Raw genomic sequence first — 27,249 nt, 5'->3', positions numbered from 1 at the left:
GGAGTTTTTTATGGACTGCTAAAAAATGAATAGGGCTTTCTGTGGGCTGATAAAAATGAATAGGGGTTTCTAATGCCTAATAAAAAAATAAATAGGGGAAAATAAAATGAATTGTATTTATTTAATGGAAAATCAGGTAAATTATAGGTAAAATTACGTCATTATCGGGCCACAAACAGGTAAAAAGGTCCGTCTAAGCATATAAAAAGTATCGTAAGCCCGTATATACCTGTATACCTGTCCCAAGGATTAAAAAAACTTCTCCAGACATACTGGCACCTCCTGACAATTTACTGCAATACTACTGTGCTCAATACAAATCTTTGCGAGGTGCTTTGTTTCATATTATATAATAATTAAAATTAAAGTATTTATTTTTTTAAACATTAGAACAAAATTATATTACAGCAATTTTAGATTATACCAATACAAAATAGAATATATGTTTCATTAAACGTTTGCACTCAATTTTCTTTCAAAATAAATTAGACATTACACTTCATTAATATTCACAACTAATTACTACCACACTAGACTATTACACTAGCTTCACACTCATATTTACTCCTAACCTCTGAAATGTGGTTGTCAACAAGTTCCTCGTAGTCGTCCAATTAAGTTTGAAACAACTGCACACAAAGCATCCCATGCATCTCTTTCTGTGGGGTTCATGGTTTGTAAGAACTCTTTATCTTTCATTAGCAACCTTATCTGGGGGCCGTCAAAAATACCAGCTTTCACTTTCTCCTGTGTCAATGCAGGAAATTTCGAACAAATGTATTTGAAGCAAGCACCATCCTGATTCAAAGCTTTTACATACTGTCTCATTAATCCCACCTTTATGTGTAGTGGAGGAAGTAACACTTTCTTAGGGTAGGAACATGCTACAATACATACGCCGAAGATACCTCGCGATCGAGGTCGAGGTTTAAGTCGCGGTCGCTACCTCGATGTCTAGCTTGCGATGGATGAAGGGCACACATAGCGAGGAGGTCGCACCCTCACTGTTAAGTTCTCAGTTTAAGGACAAACATTGCTGTGACGCATATGAAATTATTCCGTCAGTGCATAAAAATCACTGCGAAACCACATTTTGAAATTGAAAGGAACAAACAGTTTATAAATAGGGATGGGCGTGAGACGAGATTTGAGAAATATTAAAGTCTCGTCTCTTGTTTCGCAAAAATATTTGAGTCTCATTTCTTGTTCATCTCTATCAATATTCTAAATCAAAGACTTTTTACCTTTTATTCAATTTTCCGTGAAGAAATGCCCTCTTTCAGCACTCAGGCGAAAAATCGTTTCCCAGTAAAATTTAATAAATAAATAAATCAGGTATGTCTTCAGGTTTCGAGGTGGAGGGGGCAATAACTGCAGCAAATGAGGTTTCGGCACTACAAATCAATTATTCGACGTCTTCTCCCTATGGATACGTGCCTGTCTTTATAGGTATTTCTTTACCTTATATCAATAACGAAATTAGAAGAAAACCTTTTTATTAATCTCGGAATTGGGGGGGGGGAGCGTGGAGTTTTCAAGCATAGATATGATTAACATTAGCTTCTGTTTTTCTTTAAAACTACAATTTACGGACTTCAGCCCGAAAGCCCTTTCCCTATGACCGCCACTGCCTTATATAATAATAAGGTATAGTATCATCATCATCATCATCATCATAGGTATTCTGCCTTTATTGGCAGGTCACTTGCCGCAGCTGAGAAGCTTCCATGCTCCACGGTCCTCCGCTAACCTCTTCGTTCTCGCGTATAATCTTTCTGTTTTAATATCATCAATTAATTGTAGTCTCCTTCGCCCCCTCCCTCTCTTTCCCGCTACCATACCTTCTAGGACGTCCCTCATGATACAATCTCTTCTTAGGCAATGTCCCAACCAGTTTCTCTTCCTCTTCCTAATAATATCTAAAACTGTTCTTTTCTCACCCACCATTTCTAACACACTCTCATTCGTTTTCCGCTCGACCCAACTAATTCTTTCCATTCTTCTCCACACCCACATTTCGAAGGCTTCCACTCGATTTTCGTCACCTTTACGTAATGTCCACGTTTCCGCCCCATACAGTACAACACTCCTCACGAAGCATTTTATGAGTCTTTTTCTCAACTCTTTATTCAAGGTCCCACAAAACAGACTTTTCTTCCTCTTAAAGGCTTCTTTCGCCATTCTTATCCTTGCTTTTATTTCACGTTCGCACTTCATGTCATTACTAAGAATATTCACTTGTTCTATTTTCTCCCCTCCTACTTTTATATTTGGCACAGACCCCTTCGTTCCAATCACCTTGGCTTTTGTCTTTCTAACATTTATTTTCATCCCATATTCTTCAAAGCCCTTTCTCATTTTTTCTAGGGGGCGCGATGACTCAGTGGTAGAGCGTTCACCTCCAATGCTTGGGGTCCCTGGTTCGATCCCAGCTCGCGCCGTGTGGACTTTGTGGTGGGCAAGCACCGTGCTCGTGGGTTTCCTCGGGGTTCTCCCGTTTCCTCCCACTATCTTCATTCCACCATTTCATTCATTTCTCATAATCACCGTCTCCTTTAGCCTAACCGGCATAACCATGAAACGTAAAACTCAAAGATTTCATTTCATTTTTTTATTTTTTCTAACATTTTATTGATTGATTTTATTGAGGTATAGTATAGTTCTCAAATAAATAACTTATCTGACATTCGCATTTCAGTTGCTATTTTGTTCCATTCTCTATTTAAAATGTGCCTATTATGATGTTTGTGTTTCTTATTCCATATTGCTGGAACATTCCTCATTAGTTCTATTAATATGTCTTTCATAATCAAATATAATAGTGCAGCAAAACCTCTCGAGCATAGACACACACAATCCTCTACAGACGAAATTCTAAACAAATGAAGACTTTATTCTGTGCAGCGCTTCAGGGAGAGCCAATAAGAACACGAAGCACAGCGATGCTTCCGCTGAACATTGATGTAAAAACAAACTCAGTTGTTCATCATCGCGACCACTAATTCACCCTCGCGGTCGACCTCTAGGTCGCAATGTAGCTTACATCTTCGGCATTCGCTTACTCATTTGAATATATGGGTTTATGCCAGTATCGAGGGTGCGACCGCGACTTAAACCTTGACATCGATCGCGAGGTATCCTCGGCATGTCCCTACCCTTAGAGTCAACAAGCGGTTCGTTCTGGATGTTTCTATCTCCCAATTCAAAGTCTACTCTGGCAGGCCACAATCTTCGTATCCAGTGTTCATTCCTTGCACGGCAGTTCCATAAACAAATAATTTTAATTGAACATGATGTTGAATTACCTATACTTTATTTAATATATTCTTTAATTCTTACATTTAAATGTTTTCCCATAACTCGTAAAAATAAAATTAACCGTAACAGTGTATGTGCTGCCATCTTGTGACATTTTTAGAACTACTTTACGATTAATGGTTCTAAAGCATACATGAAATATTAGATAAAATTTCATTTTGAGAAAATACCTGACGTGATAGAGAAAAACTGGTTTCATTTTTGGATTTAGCACACTCGAATTATTAAAGAACAGCTGGTAGCTTCCAGTCAGCAAAATTGATGTAGACCAATGAATCATGTAATGTAAGTTGTTAAAAAGAAGACAGGTATTTGTCTGTTGTTGCTATGGCAACAGAAAAAATATAGATAAAATAAGAAGAATAAAAGTGAGTTGTAAAAAATTTAGGTGTTTAATCGTATTTATCACTTTTTGTGATTCGAACTGTGGGCTATGAATGTAACAAGTTGAAATATAAAATATAACGTTACAAATTATCCGATTCCTTAAATCCGACTTAAATTACTCGTTGAACAAAACAATACGGTTTATTGTAAAAATAATCACGTGTAACAGTTTCGCCAACTATCCATTTGGATTGATCAAACAATATCTCCTCTAGTGATAGTGTCTGATGAAGCCAAAGTGGATAGTTGGCGAAACTGTTACACGTGATTATTTTTTACAATAAAACGTATTGTTTTGTTCAGCGAGTAATTTAAGTCGGATTTAAATCTACTAAAGTAAAGCTTGTTCAATGGAAAATATCCGATTTCTACCTTATTTTCTTTAGAGGTGTGGCGCCTGTAGAATTATGTTCTTTACATATTAGCATTTGTTTCTTTTTAATTACTATATTTCATTCGTAAATTTTCTATAGTGATTTCCATATTCGTAATCTGTACTCTCCCACCAAATTTGCTCTGTCGTCAAAAAAAGGGGTTAAGTTTAGAATTACCCGTCCGTCTTTTTAAAAATAAAAATTAGAACAATTTACAGAACAAAAAAAAAGGGTTAAGTTTAGTTGCCCCTCAGTTGTTGTTTGTTTTTTTTTTTAATAAAAATTAGGAAAATTTACAGGTGAAATGAGGTAAGAAATAATGATTTAGGTTCTTATGTGATGTTTAGCTGTGTAAGTTTGGCATTAAAGTTATGTTTAATACGGGAAAAGATATGAAGAAGTGGGTACTATTTGCAACACGCGGAAGGTTTCGGTCATTCAGCAGCATGATAGTCGTATAGGATGGTGAATCGGTGTGTTGAATGTGATACTTCCGCATTGAGTTTTACAGAATTATATAAGAATAATGAAGAGTATCTATTAATTTTTTTGAGAACCACGGATTACTGAGTTTAAGTAATAATTGAAGCTTGTATGAGGACCGGTTCCAGTCACTGTTGTAATCTAACTGGAGTCTTACCGGGTAACCTGACCTAACTTAAACAAAGCTTAACGTAAACTAACCTAGCCTAGCCTATCCTAACAATTTTTAATGTTTTAAATGCTTTTTTTTTTTTTTTTTTTTTTTTTTTTTTTTTTTTTTTTTTTGTAGGTTTGAAACCGGAGGGGCACCTCTAAACTTAAGCCGAAGAAAAAGTCTATAGATCTAAATGTCAATAATGTTGTATCTATTATTCCTGTTCATTGTAGGCTTCACAATACACTTATCAGTTCACACGTGTGTATAAGAAACAAACATAGCAATCACCATGATAACGGAGAGGAAATAACATCACTATTTCCGTTGATATCGCGAAACTTATTCATACAGTTAACAATGGCTGCGTCAAAGATCACTGTAATGTTTATCCAATTTAACCTTTAACACGGCGAAAGTTTGTTGTCAACTTCATGCGAACTAGCGAGCATATTCCGCAACAGTTTGCGTCAATGCAGCACAAAATATGAGATTTAGTTTGCACTAGCACTTTTAATGTTGCTTTGCTGTACAGAAAATTTTGCGAAGAATGGTACGGAACGACCAGTGGCGTATTTACGATTTTGTTTCGGGGGGGACTTTGCCTGAATATTTGAAAATTCTGCAAGATATTTCATATACTTCATTATAGTAAGATTTCGGGGGGGATTAAGCCCGGAAGCCCCCCCCTAAATACGCCACTGGGAACGACCCTCAGATAAGAATTTGTAGATTATTAAACTGTAAATCTGGTTGTCCTATATTCAGTAATATAGACCACTGCGTATCAAAGTGTTTCCGCAAGTGAATTCGTCAATAAATTACTACGTTACCTTAGGAACTCAGCGATCAGTCCAACTATTCTCGTACTAAACATGTAACAGTAGACTACTGCATTCCTCTAATCCAGGGTTTCTGAATCTGGGTTCGCGAAGATAAGCGGAAGAGATAAATATAATTAGAATCTAATACCGGAAAACATTCTAAATATTATTTTGAATTTTGTTCTGAGAAGCATATTTTTTTATTTTTATACATACTGTTAAGAGCAACAGAAAATAGGTCTACTAAACATTTTCAACAGATACAAAGTTGTTAAAAAGTCAATTTAAATGAAAGAGGTACAATGTAAAACTAATGAGAACCAGAGGCAGCTTTAGAATTTTAATATTGGGTAGGCGAGCTCCTTCGCTTATGGATAAGCATACGTTTGATTGATTAATGACAGTAGAAAATTACTTCTACAGTAGTGGGTGATGCAATTTGTTAAATAATTATCTGCCATTAATATAAATAGGAGAAATATATTTACTCTTTATTGTATCTTTTAGCGTTTATATATTTTTGGGGGTATGCCCGTATTTACCCGGCCTACCCACTAAAACCGCCACTGATGAAAATTGCATATTAAAATACTGAAAAATACAAATGCAACAAAACATGTACGTATATTGAAGTACCGGTGGAATTAAAATTGAAAGCTAATGAGATACCTAAGTATGGTGTGCTTTCACTAAGTGCGGCAATATCCGGTTCAACTTTCGTGACGCACATTATCAAGTTATTTAAAATATCTTGATCAGTCAAGTCAGTAATATTTTCTAACAACTAAGTTTAAAAAAAAAAAAAAAATAGAAAATCACTTTATTCTTTTTTCATATAGATCCAAAATTAAGGGAATTATGAAGTTTTAAAATTTTCAAACGGCCTCCATTTTGAAACAGTTTGACGGATCTGATTTGATATTTGTAATACGAATCAACTGACCAAATTTGGTTTTAATCCATTCGCTTTCAGGCAAGTTACTGTATCCACTATATAAAAGAAATGGATTCTACTATTATAGAAATAAATGGAAATCGTAAGATCTCCGCAATAGGTATCTTGAAAATCCCATACAAGCTTATTACAGGCGTAGGAGACACCTGGTTCGATTCCCGGCGGGAGCTCATGTGGTTCGGATTCCACGTTAATCAGTAGGTCCACGTCTCATATAGCCTCGCTGCTGAACGCGACAAACTCAAACTCAACTCAAGCTTATTACAAACCAGAAATTACAAGGGGGTCGCTGGCAAGAAGATATGACAAAGAGGGGGTCGTGATAGGATTTAGGTTTGAGAACCACTGCTATAATCATTTCTATTACAGCTGCGTCTGGGGAAATGCAGTTTTCAAAGCCAATAATAATAATAATAATAATAATAATAATAATAATAATAATAATAATAATACCTAAGAATATCCACGAAACAGCAACACTTGAATGAGCTTACTGATTTCTATTCAAAATGAAATAAATTTATAAATACTTTTCGATGTAGGATTTACTTAAAAAGAAGAAGACTATGACTATGACGGAAAATTCCTTTCTTTTCAGATTAACTTCTCTTATATCAAATAAACAATATAACAATACTATCCATGGCTTTGGATTGAATATTGTAACAAAAGCAACACTGACAAAAGCTTCAACACACACTGCATTTTAAACTGCAATATGTTAGGGTTTCGGATACCTGACATATCCTTCATCAGACACTACATCAGACAAAAAAAAAAAAAAAAAAAAAGGCGATTCTTTACAAAGTAAGATTTATAATGATAATAAATAGTAGCTTTCTTAGAAATTCGTTTAACACTTTCTAGACTTATCAGTCTTATTCAGGGCCGGATTAAATGGGGAACTATAGCCCTGGGCCTCCACTCTGATCAAAATGTCAACTGGCTATCTAAAAATGAATCATCAAGATACAATCATCATCATGAAATAAAATATGACCAGAAATATGAAACATATTCCCTTAACTTTTCTAGTGTACTTTCACAGAAATGTATTAGGCGAAGTCAGCAGGGCCACATATTTTGTTTTCCTAGCCCCGGGCCTTCAGATGGGTTCATCCAGCCCTGCTCCTATTAACTGACAGAGTAATTTATTATTCAGTTAAACTTTTTTGTTTTCTTTTTCTTCAATGAACGAGTGAGCTACATTGCGTATTGTGAAACAAAGGTAGATTTCCAAATTTTGAACATTAGTGTTCAAAATTGGAAGTAGTAGATCTATAAGTTTCGATTGCAATACAGGGATTAAGTCAAGGATAGAATCTGTTCTTCAAACGCTGAATCTGTATAAAAGTATTCTCTCTACAGTTGTAGATCCAAGAGGAGCAGAATTGAAACCAGGGGCGGATCCAGAAGAAGAAACTTCCTTACTTTATATATATAAATAAAACCCATTCCAGAGTTTGGAGCTCTTAAAAGTAGCAGTATTACAACCCTTCGCCCCCCCCCCCCCAGAAGTCCGTCCTGATTGAAACCGGAGTTATATCGGTTTCTACACCTTTCAGTTTATCTATAAAGATAATGGAGAAAATAGAACATAGTCCTATGATATTGAATCCATATATAGGCACTATTTCTAGCTATCTATTATCGACTTTCTTAATGGCGATCAGTGCAGAAGGTAAAATAAAAAAAATTAATTATTAAGTTCGAACACAAGAATAAAAACTAGGACATTCTATTTTAGCAATATTGGACTACGCTCTAACAGTGATGGAGGGGGCTGTGGTGGCTCAGTGGTAGAGCGCTCACCTCTGGTGTATGAGATCCTTGGTTCGATCCCAGTGAACTGTGTGGTGAACAAACACCATGTGCGTGGGTTTTCTAGGAATTCTCCTGTTTCCCCACTTTGTTCATTACATCATTTCATTCATTTCTCATCATCATCGTCTCCTTTAGCCTAGCAGGCATAATCGTGAGACGTAAAACTTAATTAGATTTCATTAGATGAAGATTTCATTTCATTTTTTTCTAATAGTGATAGAGGCATTATTGCGGCTTGTAGTGATTTCCTGAATACTAGAACTACTTTTCTTCAGGATTACGAAAGTCTTACGAATTACGCTTCACTAAGAAGGAATTACATTGGAAAATATAGAAAAGGATTAACGCTCGTGCGACTTCTTATTTTCGGTTAATTAGAAAGTTGTCAATCACCGAGTAATACAGGGTGTCCAATATACAATGCGACCCGGACCCGGAGTTTGGGATAGTAGAACTTTCGAACCTGAAGTGATATACGAATAATGGTTATACCAAAATGAAGCCTTGTTCATGCATATATATTTTTAAATTAGGATGCAACGATTGAAGTACACTAGGAACCACACAGTGTTGCCAGATGTAACCGAAGGGTTTTTTTTTTTTTTTTTTTTTTTTTTTGCAAAACATGTAAATTAACTCACAACTCGGAGTGGCTTGGAAACTATGGAGCAGAATTTTTTTTTTTATTTCCACCGATAGCTAATCGAATGAGGCCTCTGTAAGGGGTAACTAGGGAAATCGTAGTTTTCACAAATTAACACTGAATTGGCAATCTTGTTGATGTTTCAGTGCATCAAAAGATGTGTTAAGGATCTGTTTACATTATGCAATTCCTGAAAACAATAAAAAACTTTGAAATTATTATGATAAAACGTTTACTGACATGCATCCGGCAACACTGTTATTCATTTCTATGGGTCTATTTAAAGCAAGAGGTATACTAGAACAATTCTCAAACTATTCAAGACCTGGAAACGAACATTCGCAGTGCCACTGAGAATATTAACACTTCTAATCTTCGTAAAGTTACTGCTAACGGGGTGAAACGTGTGAACCAGTGTTCGAATCAAAACAGGGGACACTCCCAGCATCCTCTGTAGAGCTGGCAACTCATTTCTGACAGTAGCAGTGTTGCCGGATGCATGTAAGTAAAAATTTTATCATAATAATTTCAAAGTTTGTTTTTCATTGTTTTCAGAAATTGCATAACGTAGACAGATCCTTAACACACCTTTTGATGCACTGAAACATCAAGAGGGTTGCCAATTCAGAGTGTTAATTTATGGAAACTAAAATTTTCCTAGTTACCCCTTATAGAGGCCTCATCCGATTAGTTATCAGTGGAAGTGAAAAAATATATATATATTTTTTTTGTTCCATAGTTTCCAAGCCACTCCAAGTAAACAAACTGAAAATTAACGACAGAACATCGATACGTATGAGTTATGAGTCAATTTACATGTTTTGCAAAAAAAAAAAAAAAAAAAAAAAATTGATTTACACCTTTGGTTACATCTGGCAACACTGTGTGGTTTCTAGTGTACTTCAATCGTTGCTTCCTAGTTTAAAAATATATACATGAACAAGGCTTCCTTTTTGATATAACTATTATTTGTGTATCAATTCAGGTTCGAAAGTTCTACTATCCCAAACTCCGGGTCCGGGTTGCATTGTATATTGGACACCCTGTACGTTTAATTTAAAATCTGAACGACAGGAATAACAGAAAAAAAAATACATAACGTCACCCAGGAGGATTCGAACCAGGTTCGAAAGCATTGCATCACATAAATACAAACCACTTAAGAGACGCATGGCTATCGAAGCAACTGAAAAGTTTTCTTTCAGTTCTGTTGATCAACAACAAACTTCTTAAAAACCTTCTTTTTAACGATGTTTTTTTTTTTTTTTTTTTTTCTCATCTGGGTAGAAAAACGTGTGTATTTCTTTAACAAAATTATCTGTATTTGCCAAGGCACTGCTTTGTTCTAAAAGTATCATTACGTTATGTAACAAACGGAAGTTGAATAATTCCAACATAAAACTGTGAGCTGTGTTCGGAAGTCTCATTACTTTTCTCCCTGTTATTTCCCCTCCTCTTACTTGGAATGCGTTGTTGCCGAACTGACAACTTTAAGGGACAAGGAGACTTACAGAAGTGTAACTCACCGATTTGAATGAAACTTTACATACTTGTAGAACATCGAAAAATAATCGACACTTTTTTTTTAAATTTTTTTTTTCCTTTTATTTCTGCAGTCGTGCGGGTTTAAGAGTAGAAACTCCCCTTTGAACTCCCCAAACATAGACAGAAAACAATCATTTAATATAGAAGAAAACATACTACCGGGGGGGGGGAGGGGTAGGATAGCTTTTTCATAATCTGACGTCAAAATTACAAAACCCAAAATGACGGATCCAATATGATGATTACAATTACAAAAAGTCTTCTGGTTTGAAATGATCTGCAGTTAGCCAGAAACAGTCACAGTTGGTAGAGGTTACTACGAGAAGGTTGCAGACCGATTTGAAACTCCTTTCTGTTCTTATTTCAACGGTATGCTTAGGCCTAATTAAAGTAAGGTGCACATCTTAGCTCTCAGCTCTCGGAGTGCTTATTCAAAGTGAGTCTAATTGCCTCTCACTAATCGGGATGTTTGTGTTAAACCTTAAAGAAGGTAATAGACGCTAAATTGGAAAAGTAGGCTTAATTCTGATAATACTGTTTATTCGTACTTTAACTCTGATGTCCAAATGTTCGTTTTCACTTTCTTTATCGTCAAAATGAATTGTTGAATGGAATATACATAAGCAATCTCGATAGTAAGAAGCGAGGGGACTCACTTTAAATAAGCACCCCAAATAATGAGATGCGAGGGTACTCGCTACAAATAAGCATCCCGAATAATGAGAAGTCCAAAGACAAACCATAATCAAGGATTCCGTTAAAATAAGTAGAGAAAGCGGTTTCAAATCTGGTGCCTTATCGCAGAAACCCTGTCATGATTTCTTAGTTAACCGTAATTGTTATTCGTTAAATGCAGAGCATTTCAAATCAGAAGACTTTTTGTAATTGTTATCACCATATTGGATCCGCCATTTTGAATTTTGTAATTTTGACGTCAGATTCTGAACCTTTCCCCCTGACAGTATGATTTTTTTTTTTTTTTTTTTTTTTACATTAAATTATTGTATTCTGTGTATGCTTGGAGACCACCCCTAACGCTCAATGGTTTAAACCTGCACCATTACCAAAATAAAAATATACGTATCGATTATTTCTCGATGTTTCACAAGTATGCAAAGTTTCATTCAAATCGGTAAGTCTCCTTGTTAGACTACACACACACGCACAATGGATAAGTGTGCATGTCCAAAAGGGAGGCAAGGCAAGAAACATTATATTTCACGTTTAGTTTTCGAGACGAGACAGAAAATTTCAGCCAAAAATTCTAGATTTCAAACACAGTTTAAGTGCTACATGTCTCATAGTATAAAAACTATAAATAGATAATGTGATTCTGCGAACATAATGAAGAATATTTATCACCGTTTCAAGATATGGAAGTAATTGCCAATAACGTATATTCGAGTAATAAAAATGGTTTGAATGATGCTGTATGCGACCCTTCGTGGACCTGTCGTGAAGCGAAAGACAAATGAAATGAAATCTTTGAGTTTTACGTCCCACGATTATGCCGGTTAGACTAAAGGAGACGATGATTATGAGAAATGAATGAAATGGTGGAATGAAGAAAGTGGGAGGAAACGGGAGAACCCCAAGAAAACCCACGCACACTGTGTTTGTCCACCACAAAGTTCACTTGGCGGAAGCAGGGTTTGAACCCGTGACCCCATGCACCAGAGGTGAACGCTCTATCACTGAGCCACCGCGGCCCCCGAGAAGCGAAAGAATTTTGATAACTTGTTTGTGAAATTAAGAAAAAAAAATCATGTCAAATTTTGTACACACATTTACAAAACGAGACGAGACTTTACAAATAAACTCAAGATGAAACGACTAAAAGAAACTATTTCTCGTCTCGTTCTGTCGGTGACAGTAAACGCAACATAGACAGTATTCACTGTACAAAATTACAACACTTTCAATTCCTTTTAGGAAGAGAAAACTAACTGATACCTTTAGTTTCATGACCTGCGACTATGTCCTCTATCCTAAACAAGGTGGACGAATGAGTAGATGCACGCGTGTGACTCTGAAGGAGTTGGTAGAACGCAGACAATAAAAGAAAACAGAAGCCTGAATACAATCTATCAGCATAATTCTGACCTCACAAACATGCGCTCAAATCAAATTAGAGGCCATTAACACCAAAGTTGATTTAAAAATCCAGATTTAGAAAGATTATATGTGTTGATTTTTTTTTTTTGCTTAAATCACGTTTTTTTTTTTAAGAAATGAAATTCAATTTTAACGATGTTCCTTTTTAACTGATAAACTAAGGAGGGTCAGGCTTTTTGTATTATGTCATGTTAGAATGAAAAGGAAATCAGAGGTCTCACACGTGACAGTTATTCAGTAGCAGTACATTATTGTTCTATAGAAGTGGTGATCAGTGATCCCCAGAATTCACTTCACCATAACTGAACGAAAGATAGATGGTTGTTATAATCTTGGTCTGTATTTTTTCTAAGAATCTTAATCATTAAAATGTGAAAGTAAAATATACACGTGTATAATATTGTACCGATTTGCAAAGTGCAAAAGATTTTGCTTTGTGTTGCACGGCAAGTATATATCCTTTTTAAAAGTATGTATACATACTATATATATAGTTTACGTATATATAATACTAGCTGAATATATCCATTCTTCGCATGGGACAGATAAAATATCTATGTAAACAAACTGAACGAAGAAAATATCGGTCATTTTCTACTACGTTTACATATCCCGGTAAACGCCCCCCAGAGACCCCCTGGTTCGAATTTAAAAGAAAACTTCTCTGGCCTCCAGCCGATGAGGGCAGTATTTGGAAGTCAGCGCCTATGGGAGTATCATCATTCATCTCAGCGACCGTGAAAACTATGGATTTGGCACTAATATCGCTCATTTTGGATTATTTTTACATGTCTCGGCATTCCCCCTCCCCTGGTGACCCCAGGCCCGCAGTCGAATGGGGTGAATACGATCGAAGTTTCATCATTAATCTTAGCGACCTCGAAAACTATGGATTTGACACAAATATTGATTTTGGATTATTTTTACATCTTGGTAACCCCCGCAGGTAACCCCTGGCCCGCATAACAATGGTAGACCTATCTGAATTTGCAAGTAATCGCTAATGGAAGTGTCACTTAATCTCAACGACCGCGAAAACTGGATTTGACACTAATATTGGTCATTTTGGATTACTTTTACATGTCTCTGCATTCCTCCGCGCCGGTGACCCCCTTGGTTCGAATTTTGACAAAAACGTTTCACTCTGGTCTGGAGCCTGGACCAAGGTATCCGTGACCAAAATTTCGTAACTCTCGGTCAACTTGTCTGGTCCCCAGGTCGGTCCCACTAAATGCCCCCCCTGAGATCCTCCTGGTTGGAAATTTGAAAAAAGCGCTTAGTCTTGATCTGGAGCCTGGACCCCCCTGACCAAAATTTGATAACTCTCGGTCCACTCGTCTGGTCCCCAAAAAGCACACAGACAGACAGACAAACAAACACACAAACAATTTTTTTATTTTATTTATATTAGAAGATGTATGTATGTGTTTACAGTATATACAGGGTCGGCCCTAGGCAATTTACAATCCCGCGCAATGGTATCATTTGTCAACCCTTCCCCTTTCTCCAGAAAGAACAAATCTTAAAAGTCATGATTTTAAGCTTGCTACCACATCATGAACAACGAAGGGAAGGGAAAGTGCGCTCGGCCTAAACACCACTCGTTGTGTCTGTGTTTCTTTTTAAAATTTAAATTACAATGTATTATGTTAGTGAAAGATAAAGCAAACATACCTGCAGAGATGAAACAGGTGTTCTCTATCGTTCGAGAACTGAGTTCTGGTATTTAGCAATAATCAAGCAAATCATGCTCGAATATGTTTGACCATTTGCTTTAGCACTATCCATGTAATCTCAAATTAATGGGATCTAAATATGATTTATGAATGTATCATTCAAATAGAAGGTCAGCTTCCAAAAATAAATATTTATTTGAAATAATATAGTTATGACAGATTTTGCCACCCCGTACAAATGTGCGTATTCCGTATATGGTAGAGCCAGTCATATTATATATATATCTCCTCTAACCTTCTCATAATGGATATATGAATATCAATATTTTTGCTTTAAAACTGTAAAATTGTTAATAGTACACTTGCATATCTGCATGAATTGTTCATTGACACACAATCATAGTCATACGTCTTGCAAATAAAATCTGAAAAATAAACACACTGCTGAACAACACTGCACTCATTTAATATTAAAAAACATTTACACGTGACGTTTCGATCTTATAGCCAAGATTCTCATCAGACGTACACTGAGTGTACGTCTGATGAGAATCTTGGCTAGAAGATCGAAACGTCACGTGTAAATGTGTGTGTGTGTGTGTGTTTTTTTAAATATTAAATAAGTGCAGTCTTGTTCAGCAGTGTGTTTATTTTTCTGATTGTTTATGAATACAAATATTTGATTTCATGCTATTTGCACTAATTAGGACAAAAGTAATACCATAATATGAAAGATCTTTTAGTAGTAAAATGTTCCTAATCAAGATCTGTTGGTTTCAAATATATTTTTCGTTCTTCTTCCTACTTATAGTATTAAAAACTAGATGGAATACCTGTTTTTTTTCTTTTTTTTGCGTTGGAAGTATAGGTTTATGTCAAATATATGGAAGTGTATTTCAACTAGTGGTGAACACAAAAACCGGTTTTCTGTTTTCGGTTTTAGAAAAACGAAACCGGTTTCGAACATTTTCAAAAAGATTTTTCTCCGAAACTGGTTTTCACCGAAATCCGAAACGGTTTTCTCCAAAACCGGTTCGGTTTTTTACCGGATCCGGTTTTCTTTAAAACCGGCTCCATTTTTTTTAAGATTGGTTCTATTTCTGACCAGAATAGTGCTTCGTTGTTCTCCGGAAACTGATTTCGTTTCCACAGAAATAGCTTTGTGTATTTTCCAAAAGTTTTCACCGAAACCAGTTTCGATGAAAAACCGAACCGGTTTTTGGATAAAACCAAACCGGTTTTGGGTAAAACCGAAATGTTGTTTTTTCGGATAGAAACAGGTTTCCGGTTTTTATTAAAAAAACCTGTTTTGCCCATCCCTAATTTCAACCCTCCTTTTCATCCTTTAGGATGCGTATTTGAATGGAAATGAAAAATATAGGAACAAAACTTGACACAAGGCTATTTTTAAAAACTTCTTTCAGTCGATGCGGCCGTTATTTCTTCTGAAAAGTCTACCCCTTCCATCTTAGGATGGACATGGCAAAACTAGTATACAGCTAATAATAAATACCCAGGTCAACCAAAGTTATTTTCGAAAGATCATTTTAAACGATTCAAACTTGCGCCATTCTAGTATGATTATAAAATAGGAAATTAAAATATTACAAAAATGTTCCTCCTTTAGAGGGAGAAGTTTCGAAAATCCTGAGACGCGTCTCAACATATTTTCAGTAAAAATTTTATATACAGAGTTCCACCTGCCTAACTTGAACTCATAAAATACATATTTTTGTCAGATTTTGGATCCCTACCCCTTTAGGATAGGACTAGCTCAGGAGAGTAATGCTCCCGGAAGTAGGAACGAAAAACACAGTTCTGATTGGTTGGCGTAATCTAGTCTTGCCACGCTGCATTCAAATAGCAGAATTCAGAAAATTTTGTTGTCGGTCCTCGTGGCCGAGTGGGCTAGCGCTATATGCTACTAATGACAATCTCTTTTGGCGTGAGTTCAAACCCGGCCCGAGGAAAGTTTTTTTTTTTTTTTTTTACATTTTTATAACACTTTTTAAATTAAAATAATACGAAAATAATACTCAAAAATGTGATTTACTTACTTTTGTGCAGATAAGTAGTAGTAGTAGTAGGAACGAGTTAGAAGCCCCGCAGGGTTCGTTTTGTTGCCCTTGTACTCCATGATATAAGGCTCGTTTTGTTCCCCTTGTACTAAATGATATAGATTTTGTGACCAACTTAAAACAACTGACTAGGATAGCGCGTAAAACAGCTGGCTAGAGTATCGCGCGAAAAAACGTACTTCCGGGAGTATTACTCTCCCGAGCGGGTCGTCTTTAGGATATGCATTTTGATTAAAATGAGAAGGTAAAACAAAAAAAGAAAAAGAAAAAAGAAAGAAAAAGAAAGAAAAAGAAAGAAAGAAAAAGAAAGAAAGAAAAAGAAAGAAAAAGAAAAGAAAGAAAAAGAAAAAAGAAAGAAAAACAAAGAAAAAGAAGGAAAGAAAGAAAGAAGAAAGAAAAAAGAAAGAAAGAACGAAAGAAAGAAAAAGAAAGAAAAAGAAAAAAAGAAAAAAAGAAAGAAAAAAGAAAGAAAAAAGAAGAAAAGAAAGAAAGAAAGAAAAGGAATAGCAGGTCGAGTCAGTTGCTGACTATGTTCAAAAACTCATTAAAAACGGTTCACTCATCTTTTAATAATGATGAAAGAGACGTCAATATTATTTGCTATATGATGAGACTAACAGAAATTGTCTCTCCCTCCCTCCTTAGAACCGGAATTTTCTAGAACGATAGAGTACGTGGTCACATATTTATAAGGAAGAGGATCTATACGAAGTTTCATCCTCAAAACATAAAGAGCTCGTCAAAAATTATTTTTGGAATACGTTTTAAACTTACTCTTTTTGTGCCCCTTTAGATACGCATTTCAATGAAAGGGACATGTTAAAAGAAATGGCTTGTTCCAAATGTGATCTTCAAAAATTCATTTCAAACGATTCAACCAATTTCCCATGATGATGAGACAGACAATGTCGATTTGAGTTGAGTTGATTTTAGTTTAGCGTCCCTTTCAGCAGCGAGGCTATAGGAGACGTGGACCTACTGATTAACGTGGAATCCGAACCACATGAGCTCCCGCCGGGAATCAAACCCGGGTCTCCCGCGCCAAAGGCGCGTACGCTAACCGCTTAGACACGAAGGAGCTCCAATGTCGATTTGAATATGAAGGGCATATACATGTAAAGAAAATGCCCCCTTGCAAAACGAAATTTTTGGATACGCTAGAACAGGTGTAATTATTTTTAATAAAGAGTCTATATTAAGTTTCATTTCCTAACTTGAGAGTCTCCTAAGACACACACTATTTTTGCCATAAATTTTGATCCACTTAGGATACACATTTTAGTCCAAGTAATATGATGAAAATTGAGATTGAGGTACTAACCTACCAACTATTTGAAAAAAATCATTTCAAACAGCTGAGCTCCTAGTATACTATATGTAAACATTTGAGCTGCGGCAACAAAACAATGACATATACATATTACCAAGAAGTCCAATTCTGAACTTGTGGATAGTGAATGTTAAATGATTTGAAGGTTTCTTCTCAAGTTTCCTGTACAATATGAAATCAGTATATTGATTAAATCTGTAAATTCTTCGTCTATTAATTGTAATCTAAAACACGATATAGGCCTACTTTGTTTAAGCTTGCACTACTAAAATCCTACTACCATACGGATTAAGATGAAAGTTTCGGACTTACTTTTGATTTGTAGCCCAGAATGATCAGAAAAATCACATTTTAGTTCTGTTTTAAGCAAATTAAATTTGATTGAAATTATTTTGGTTTTAATCAATCAACCTTCATACCAAAAGTGATTGCTCTGGCAGTATGCTATAGTGCATTACACAACGAAATCTACGCATTGATGCAGCTTCTTTCGCACAGCAGAGCCACATATCCAGTCAAACAAAGTTCAACGCCAAATGATTTATTGGCCTTCCCACCTTCCCTGACAAGAAATTAAAATCTATTTTTCTTAGTGTTGACATTAAGCCTTACTGGATGGTTATGGTAATTCACTGGTAGTGCTCTAACCTCTTATGTGTGGGGTCTCTGATTCAATCCCAACTCGCGCTAAATAGTTTTGTGATAGACAAAAAACTATAGCCATGGTTTTTTCGTTTTCTTTACTTTCTTCATTCTACAAGTTCGTTTATCATCATCATCTCCGTCTCTCTCAACCTCTGAGCATAATCATTGGACATTAAACTCAAAACAACAATAATCCTTCCTACAAGCCATTCTCTTGATTCTTCTAATAGGTGTAATGTGTCTAAAGCAGAGATGGTCATTTTTCCTAACCCACCCTCATCCTCAATTGACGCCCTCCCCTCACCCTCCCTCACGCTCACCCTCCATGGACTTAAAATTATAATTAAGATGAAGAATTTAACGTTATTAAAATTATCAGCATTTGTGACCTTGCCATGTAACTTACTTTGCAACGAATTGTTATTAATCATTCGCAATATATTCAATTATTGACAAGTTTCATCTATAAGGTGTATTTTATAATAGTTACTACATAATACATATGAAGATACATTGTAATTGCTTTGAGTATAATTCCCTAGAATGTTTTATAACAAAGTTTATTTTTTCGTATGCATACAATATTTTATTCATATTATAATTATACTAATGAGGTTGTGTATTGCAAAAATGAACAAAAGTTTCTTTTATCATGTTTAAAAAAATACGTGGAAAAATTTCAGTCCCAACCAAAATTCCATCTCTTCCTTCCTTTCTTTCTATTGCAAATTCTAATCCTGGTTATGCCGTTTCCCGAAACTATGAAATTATAAATCATTCCGAAATCCTGGAGAGTAATGGCAAACTCAACATAAGTGACAATCTGAACACTAGGAAATTGATTTAGGAGGATGTAGGATTTCGATTTCTGGGCTTCCGGCGTCTAAAGCCATTTACCCGTCACATTTGAGGGATGACGTCCCTCGGCGAGCACGCTATCCGGAGGAAGGGAAGGAAGGAACAGGTCTGGGACCTAAATGTTAGGTACCATTCCGGGATTTGCCTGGTATATACTAAATGAGGAAAATCTCATTGAGGATGGCTAGCGTCACTTTTTCGACCGAGTACTCCCACCGGGAATCGAACCCGAGACTGCTCGCACTGAAGGCGAAAGCGTTAGCGACTACGCTACCCGGGACCAACACCAGGACATTGAATTTGAGGAGTTCCAAGTAGTAACACCATAGCAGTTTTGTGGCAGCCAGTTCTTCTGCCTATACGTATAGTTTGAGGAAATCATTCGTGCTTCGCTTAGTAAACGCTGTTTTAAAATAAATGTATGATCTTTGGGTTGTTTATAGTGCATTTTCAGGAAACAAGTCTTTGTTGCGTTTGCTCTGTTACTCGAAACGCCTAACAGAAGGTTATTTCATATAAGGAAACGTTTTCAGTTTCTCATTTGGGGGAGGGGGGCTTATTTTTGAAGCTTTGTCACTGTCACCACCACTATATGCTTCGTCTTTTCTACATTCATTTGCAGCGCCGTAACTTAGATTTTTTTCTGGGGGGCAAGCATTAATACGTGTATTTGGGCCTCCTAGAAAAGTTGTTTTTCTAATTCTTGGTACCCCTCTTTCCATCTTTCTCTTATTCCTTATGGGCCTCCTGTAGCCTGTGGGCCCTCCCATACGGAAAGATCTGTGGGCCCGTTCCATACATGACAAATTTATTAAGAGGACAATATTGACAAATTTCAAAGCCATACGAATAAATATTATTTCCAAGGCCCCTAATAGTAGACACTTTTTATTGAAATAGGCCCGTGATTCATTTACCTTTTGTGTGCTGTTTTGTTTATGTAGTGTAGTGAACATGTTTGATGACGTTCGTATCATATATGGAGTAAGAAAATTTTGTCTTAAAATGGGCCCCCCTCGAACGGCGGGAGCTTCTCTGGGGGGCCAGTTGCTCCCTGCCCCCCACAAGTTACGGCCCTGTTCATTTGGAGACCTATGGATTTGTAGCAAGATATTTGCGTTTATGGTCTGATTCTATCACTACTTTTATCAAATCTTACTCAGTTCACAGAATCATTGACTTCCTTTAACACGTGTGAAGCTGAACATGTGTTATATGTAAAGTTTGAGTGGATGTGAGAACAGTGGCTTTTTTTTTTCCTCCACTCTGATGCTGTCATGCGTTACAAAATTAACTTTATGTAATTAACTTACGTAATGCTAACTACAAAGTTGTACTTCTATTTCTCTCGTTTCTTTTTGACCAGCACGACGATTTCTACCTAAAGATTTAGTTACCTAGTCTAACGTCCCACGATTATGTACCGAGGCTAAAGTGGGCGGTGATGACAATGAACGAAATGTTGGAATGAAGAAAGTTCGACGAAACGGGAGAACTCATACAGACGTCCACCATAAAATCCACTTAACGCAAACTGGGATCGATCCAGAGACCCACACATATCAAAGACGAGCAGCGATCTACCACTGAACTATGCCCTGAGCCCCGAAAAAAAAATTAGAAAGTATGATTTGCTCCTATTTTTTAACACCAGGTGCAACAGAAAGTGTATTTCTGACAGTTATAATATATCTGAATCAAGACAACTTGTAATTGTGAAAATATTTTGCTTGTGAAGTGCATCCTGTACGACAAGGCTGTTGGTACCAGCCTGATTTGTGCAAAGATGGAGATTTCTTATCGTTACTTTCAAACACTCGTACCTCAGTTTCTAATTGGTCTTGGCACATGAAATAAGAAATATGATACCCACAATAGAACAAAGATTCAGACTTACACAAATTCAACGATGGTTGCCCTGGCCCGCAATGTATTATGCATAGACAGCTCAGTTGTATATTATAGGGTGTACCACTCACTATCGGTGATATATTTCCACCGTAACTCGCCAGGGAGAAAATAATACAGCGAAATATATATGTATTTAGATCCACCTCCGTTTTTTATGGGCTGATTGCTGACACATTACGAAATGAAATGAAATATTTAAGTTTTACATCAAACGGACGATTATGCCGGCTGGGCTAAAGGAGACGATGATAATGAAAGATGAAGGAAATGGTGCAATGAAGAAAGTGGAAGGAAGCGGGAGAACCTCGAGGAAACCCACACACACGGTGTTTGTTCACCAGAAAGTTAACTTGGTGCGAGCTGGGATCGAACCAAGGATCCCATTCACTAGAAGTGAACGGTCTACCACTAAGCTACCGCGACCCTTTGATATATTGCGAGTCGAAAGTGGCCATCAATTGAATTTTAATACATAACCAGTCACCAAACTTCCTTGGAATCTCATTGAAATGAAATCTTTGAGTTTTATGTCCCACGTTTATGCCGGTGAGGTTAAAGGAGACTGTGATTATGAAAAATGAATGAAATGGTGGAATGAAGAAAGTGGGAGGAAACGGGAGAACCCCGAGAAAACCCACGAGCACGGTGTTTGTTGGAATCTCATTGAATCGTAGTATGGACTCATAAATGTTTACTTTATAGTCGTTCTAAGAAACTAGATCGTAACTTACGAGAGAGCACCAAAGATCGTTTACAGACGCGTAAATAGTTTGTGTTACAATTGAACTGATTCTTTTAGTGTTTTATGTTCTTTAACCTTTAAGCTGTACCGTGACTTTTTTAGGTCATCCCTGTAGCATACCTTTCTTGACGTAGGAAGTGCATCAATAACTTTCAATTCGTTTACAATTTACTAATTAAATAATCATAAACAAAATAAATGCAAATGTTTCATTGACGTAATCTGCAGAAACTGTCTCTCCTGGAGTCTCTTTCAGGGAAAATCGCGAAGGAAAAAAAACTTTCTTTCTCGTTTTTATTATATACAGTGCCGAAGTCAATTTCAAATGAGCAAAAGCCAACTTTACATGGTAGGTGAAGTGCCATTTTGAGGAGCCTAAGGCCAAAAATCCACCTTATTTTCTGAGAATCCATAATGATCTTTATATTTCTACCGAATAGAAATTTTCGGATTGCAAATACCAATACCAAAGCTTGGTATTGGATAGCGGTGGTAGTAACGCAAGACGCTGTATTCAATCCTCCGTTATTGTCATTATAGAAGATAGCTCCCATCATCTGATGACGCATTTGTCATTACTATCACCTTTTCATTTTCGTTTGAAAGGATGAAGGAATTAAGAATCTTTAACACGTTGACTACCATGTGTATGGAATTCTATACACACGGCTCTCCCATGTAGTGACGCGTGTATGATTTTCCATACACATATTGCACTTTAGTCGCGTTCGTTCTATTACACACATATGACATAGAAGTCAAAAGTTAATGTCCACCCCGCGTATATGCAAAATTACACACAAAGAAAATTATACTTTATGGGGCTAAAACAAACGCGAAAACAAAGTACTACCAGCGGACTGTTGTCCGTGTCTCACAGGTAATAGGTCTAACGGTCAACAGATATGGTGATAGTCAAGGTGTCAAGTCAAATTATCTTATTTGTGTGGCTTTTTGGCCCACAATCAAGGGCAATCCTCCTTCAACAGTTCGTAAAGCGAAGTCAAAAGCTGGTAAATGTCAGTGGCGGCTTTAGCGGTTAGGCCGGGTAAGCACGGACCTACTCAAGAAAATTAAAAAATACATAGGGCCGAAACACTAAAAGACAGGGTTGATATGTTTAAAACAAAATGTTTAAAACAAGTGTTTAAAACATGTTTTAAACGAGGGCTGTTGTTTTATTCAGTTTGTTTTAAACATTTTGTTTTAAACATATCAACCCTGTCTTTTAGTGTTTCGGCCCTATGTATTTTTCTAACATAAGCTAATTTAATTTTCTAACAAACAACCCATCATACGCAGGATTTGTGCATGAAGCAAATTACAAGCAGTTATATTATTATAACAGAACAAACCACTCGACCTGGCTTAACTTCTTCAACAAATCTTTTGTTTTAAGGTTGGTGTAAATGGACAAGCTTTGCCGATAGATGTCACTACAATCTTCGTCTCTCTCTTATGTAGTTTTTACCTTTCACGAAAATTCACTATTTCTCTTGCAGGTTTCAGCCTAGAGACTTTAAATTTTTAGAGAAGGAATTTTATAACCTATCGAAGGCAACAATCCGTGCCGATTTTTTATTTAGAATTTTCTTCATTGTTGAAACAGCTATATTGTTAAAGGTTCGAATATACATTTCAACAATCAAATCATTTCAACAATGAAGAAGATTCTAAACGAAAAATCGGCACAGATTTTTGCCTTTGATAGGTTATAAAGTTCCTTCTCTAAAAAATTGAAGTTCCTATTTTGAAATTTGTAAGAGAAATCGTGAATTTTCGTGAAAGGTAAAAAAAAAAAAAAAAAAATGAGAGAGAGACGAAAATTGTAGTGACATCTATCGGCAAAACTTGTCCCTTTCCATCAACCTTAAGCAGTGAGTCAGGTCAGTCACCCATATGCAGCGTTCTTTAGAAGTTCATGCATAGCTGCATGTTTCAGTTTCTCTTCTTCACCACTACTATGGGCGGCGTTCAATATGAATAATCCACTTTCTTTAATATATTAATCTTACATAAGTCTTGCAATTTCTTTTTTATAGACTCCAACAAAGAGTTTGATATATCATGCGCCTTCTAGAATTTGCGCCGCACTGGTTTAACCGGAATAGTAACCTTATAACCTTTCATTGAAGGTTAATTGTTTCTTTGAATGTGATCTTAAATTGTTCCATTAACTTAGTTATCTTGCAATTTGGTGTGACAGAATCATCGTTTACCTTATAAATACGAGTCCAGTCGTCAAATAATAAAGCAATAGATGTTCTCCAATTAGATATTACAGTATGTAGCAAATTATCACCTATAATCGGAGCGTCATTTGTTTGTTTATTAGTACCGTAGTTAACTTCCACTCTTGATCGTGTAAACGTACTTTTAGTTATTTGTTCTGAAACGTCAATGGAGGATAAAACCGCATTCCTAAATTTCCCTTTTTGTACTACTGTTCCTTGCCCCTGTGCTATAAAGGTAACCAAGAGAGTTCTGTCTCCTTTTGTGGAGATCTGTTTTCAATTGACCCTCACACAGTGAGTTGAATGCAAATGGAGATAAGGCGAAGGTCAGTTGTTGGTATGGGTATGATTGTGGCAGTTCAGTTACACCGGAACTTACGTAAGGACAGAGTAAACATGGGACCTCAACAGAGCGTTATAAGGGCATACATGCTGTACGAGTTCAAATTGGGATCAAACGCCGCTGCAGCGGGGCGCAAGATGTGCCAGGCCTTTGGTGGGGGTGTCGTGACTACGCTGACAGTGCAGCGGTGGTTTAACAAGTTTAAAGACGGTGACGAAACCCTCGAAGACGCACCAACACATGTACAAAATGAAGATCTTCATGCATCAATTGAGGCGAACAGTGGCCAGACATGTGAGGAACTGGAACTACAATTTAGTGGGAATGGAGAAACCATGCGGTAGTATCTCCATCAACTTGGAAAGTAGTACAAGTTGGGTCGATGGGTCTCACATGATTTGACGCCGGGCCAGAAGGCAACACGAGCAGAACCTGTGTTTGTTTGCTGTCTCATCTGAGGAAGGAACCATTTCTGAACAGGGTGTTGATATGTGATAAGAAGTGGCTTCTGTACAAAGCCTCACGGCGCCATCATTGGTTAGCATCCCATGAACAGTTTTCGAAACAGTCGAAGCCAGCACAGCACCAGAAGAAACTCCTCCTGTGTATTTTGTGGACTGCTTGTGGCATCGTGCATCGGGAACTGCTACCAGGTGGTCAGAGCATCAATGTAACTGTGTACTGTCAGCAGTTGAGCCGTATTCAATAAAAACTCAAAACTCTGGAGTCAGCACTTCTGAATCGCAAAGGAGTTACAGGACAACGCTAAGCCCCACATGGCTAGGATGACCCGGGACACAATTCTACGTCTTGGATGGGAAACACTATTGCATACACCATACTTCCCGGACATTGCACCGTCCGATTATCACCCGTTCCATTCCCTGGATTATCTGCTTCGAGAATGTTAGTTTAAATCCCTAGTAGAGGTTCAAAATGCATTTGATACCTTCTTCGCTTCACGGTCCACCAAGTTCCATCGCGATATAATCCATGTCCTTCCAGAACGTTGGTAGATGGTTGTCGATGCTGATGGTACTATTTTTGATCTTCCAGATACGTCTTTTCGAAGGTGGTGGATGAGAAAGCGATAGAACTTTTTAATTTACCTGTATATAATCGAATTAGCGCCAACGCCTGACACAGCCGCCCCGGTTTCGATTTGAATTACAATGTTGGATTTTCACAAAGCAACGTAATAAACTCTCGTGTTGTATATACTGTCATGGCTAATAACCATATAACTTTAAGCGTAGGTTCGAAACTACACTCTGCACCAAAATGTATTAAAATGGAAACTTAAATTACTAGATTCATATAGCTAGAACTTATACTTTTAATCGCGTAAAAAAAATCATACTAGTATAGCTTTAGTTTGTCTGAATCGTATTTTCACAAACTAGGATTTTTTAACAAACAAGCTATTACTTTTTCTAACTCATCACAGTGTATAAAATTTATGTCATTCATTCATCACCATACTTTTTCTTCATCACCTCAATGTACGTGCCACATTCATAGATTCGTGATTCGCATGCCATCGTCGTTAGAACGAATTAAATATTCAAACAAAATCACACATATTTTTTCTATGTTCCACGGGCGCTAAATACGTGAAATTTCTAAAAAAAATATATATATATAGCATTTTGGACGGGCCTACTGGGTCCCAAAATCATGCACCTGCGCCATAGACACTTAAATCTACCTATCTTAGGGAAAACTTTGGCAAATTTCATTAACGTAGTTAGCAGGTATAAAAATAGAACAATATTACGAAATACGTTGTGATACTTTGAGATTATATATATATATATATATATATATATATATATATATATATATATATATATATATATATATATAGGGTGTTTCAGAACAAAACCGACAACGTTTAAGAGGTGATTCCTGACACCAAGATAAGACAAAGTATAAAACCAACCTGGGTGCACAAATGCTTCCTTTCGGACTTATAGGATGCCGAAAACATAAAAAAAATGAACTTTAAAGGTTCATAGCTCCAAAACTATGGGACCCTACCATAGTCGGTTCAAGACTTCACTTAGAAATTAGTATGTGCCCTATCCAAATATCAGAAACCTCCGGTACTTTGGCAACAATTTTTATAGCGGTAGTTGATGAGTACTTCAAATTATATCCCCGTAGCCAAACTCCCGTTATAAAAATATTGCGTGAGTACCGCAGAATTCTGAAACATGTATTTTTGGATAGCGCACATGTTATTTCCTAAGTGAACTATCGACCCGACTGCAGTAGTTACCATAGTTTTGGAGTTATGAACCTTTAAAGTTCATTTTTTCATGTTTTCGGCAGCCTATAATTCCGAAAGGAAGCATTTGTGCACCCAGAGTGTTCTATACTTTTTGTCTTATCTTGGTGCCAAGAATCACCTCCTAAGTGTTATCGGTGTTGTTTTGAAACACCCTACATAATTGTCTACATAATAAAGTGGGCTTTTGAATGATATAAGCATGTATCACGATTAGGGTGCTACACGAAATTTTCCGAAGTGGGTACTTTTAAAAACATGGGTATCCAAAATCTATGTCCTAGGTATCCAACTTCTACACGTTCTAGGCTATATATGCATTTGCCGAGTTTTATTGGTGTATAGTTAATATAAGATATCGAAGGAAGATATGGACAGATTTTCGAACCAAATACTTAGCAAATATGGATTTTGAGAGCAAGGGGAGACAGGGTATGCTTTTATGTGTATATGGTAAGGCATAACCTTTATGCTCAAGAAGGTTGGTTTGGTTGATTTGGCATTTATCACGTAAATCCTC

General features: G+C 36.6%; 2 protein-coding genes across 4 annotated transcripts in view; one reads left to right on the top strand and one right to left on the bottom strand.

The window, feature by feature from the left end:
• LOC145666933 (retinol dehydrogenase 12-like) overlaps positions 1 to 27,249 on the top strand; it is a 325,956-nt gene that overhangs the window by 587 nt on the left and 298,120 nt on the right. The window lies entirely within an intron of this gene.
• Positions 1 to 27,249, bottom strand: part of LOC145666934 (retinol dehydrogenase 11-like) — a 149,087-nt gene that overhangs the window by 86,969 nt on the left and 34,869 nt on the right. Inside the window, exon 1 of one of the 3 annotated variants that reach the window (XM_081734541.1) lies at positions 12,461 to 12,482. The exons of the other annotated variants lie outside the window; for them this stretch is intronic. The gene's annotated coding sequence lies outside the window, so the exon portion shown is untranslated. Of the gene's footprint in view, positions 1 to 12,460; positions 12,483 to 27,249 lie in introns of those variants that run through there. 3 annotated transcript variants of the gene reach the window in all.

Source organism: Thermobia domestica, chromosome 12 (assembly GCF_964235325.1).
Source record: "Thermobia domestica chromosome 12, izTheDome1.hap1.1, whole genome shotgun sequence".
In the NCBI taxonomy this organism is placed as follows: domain Eukaryota; kingdom Metazoa; phylum Arthropoda; class Insecta; order Zygentoma; family Lepismatidae; genus Thermobia; species Thermobia domestica.
Note: the sequence above shows the minus strand (reverse complement) of the source record. Positions and strands in the feature narration are given on the sequence as shown.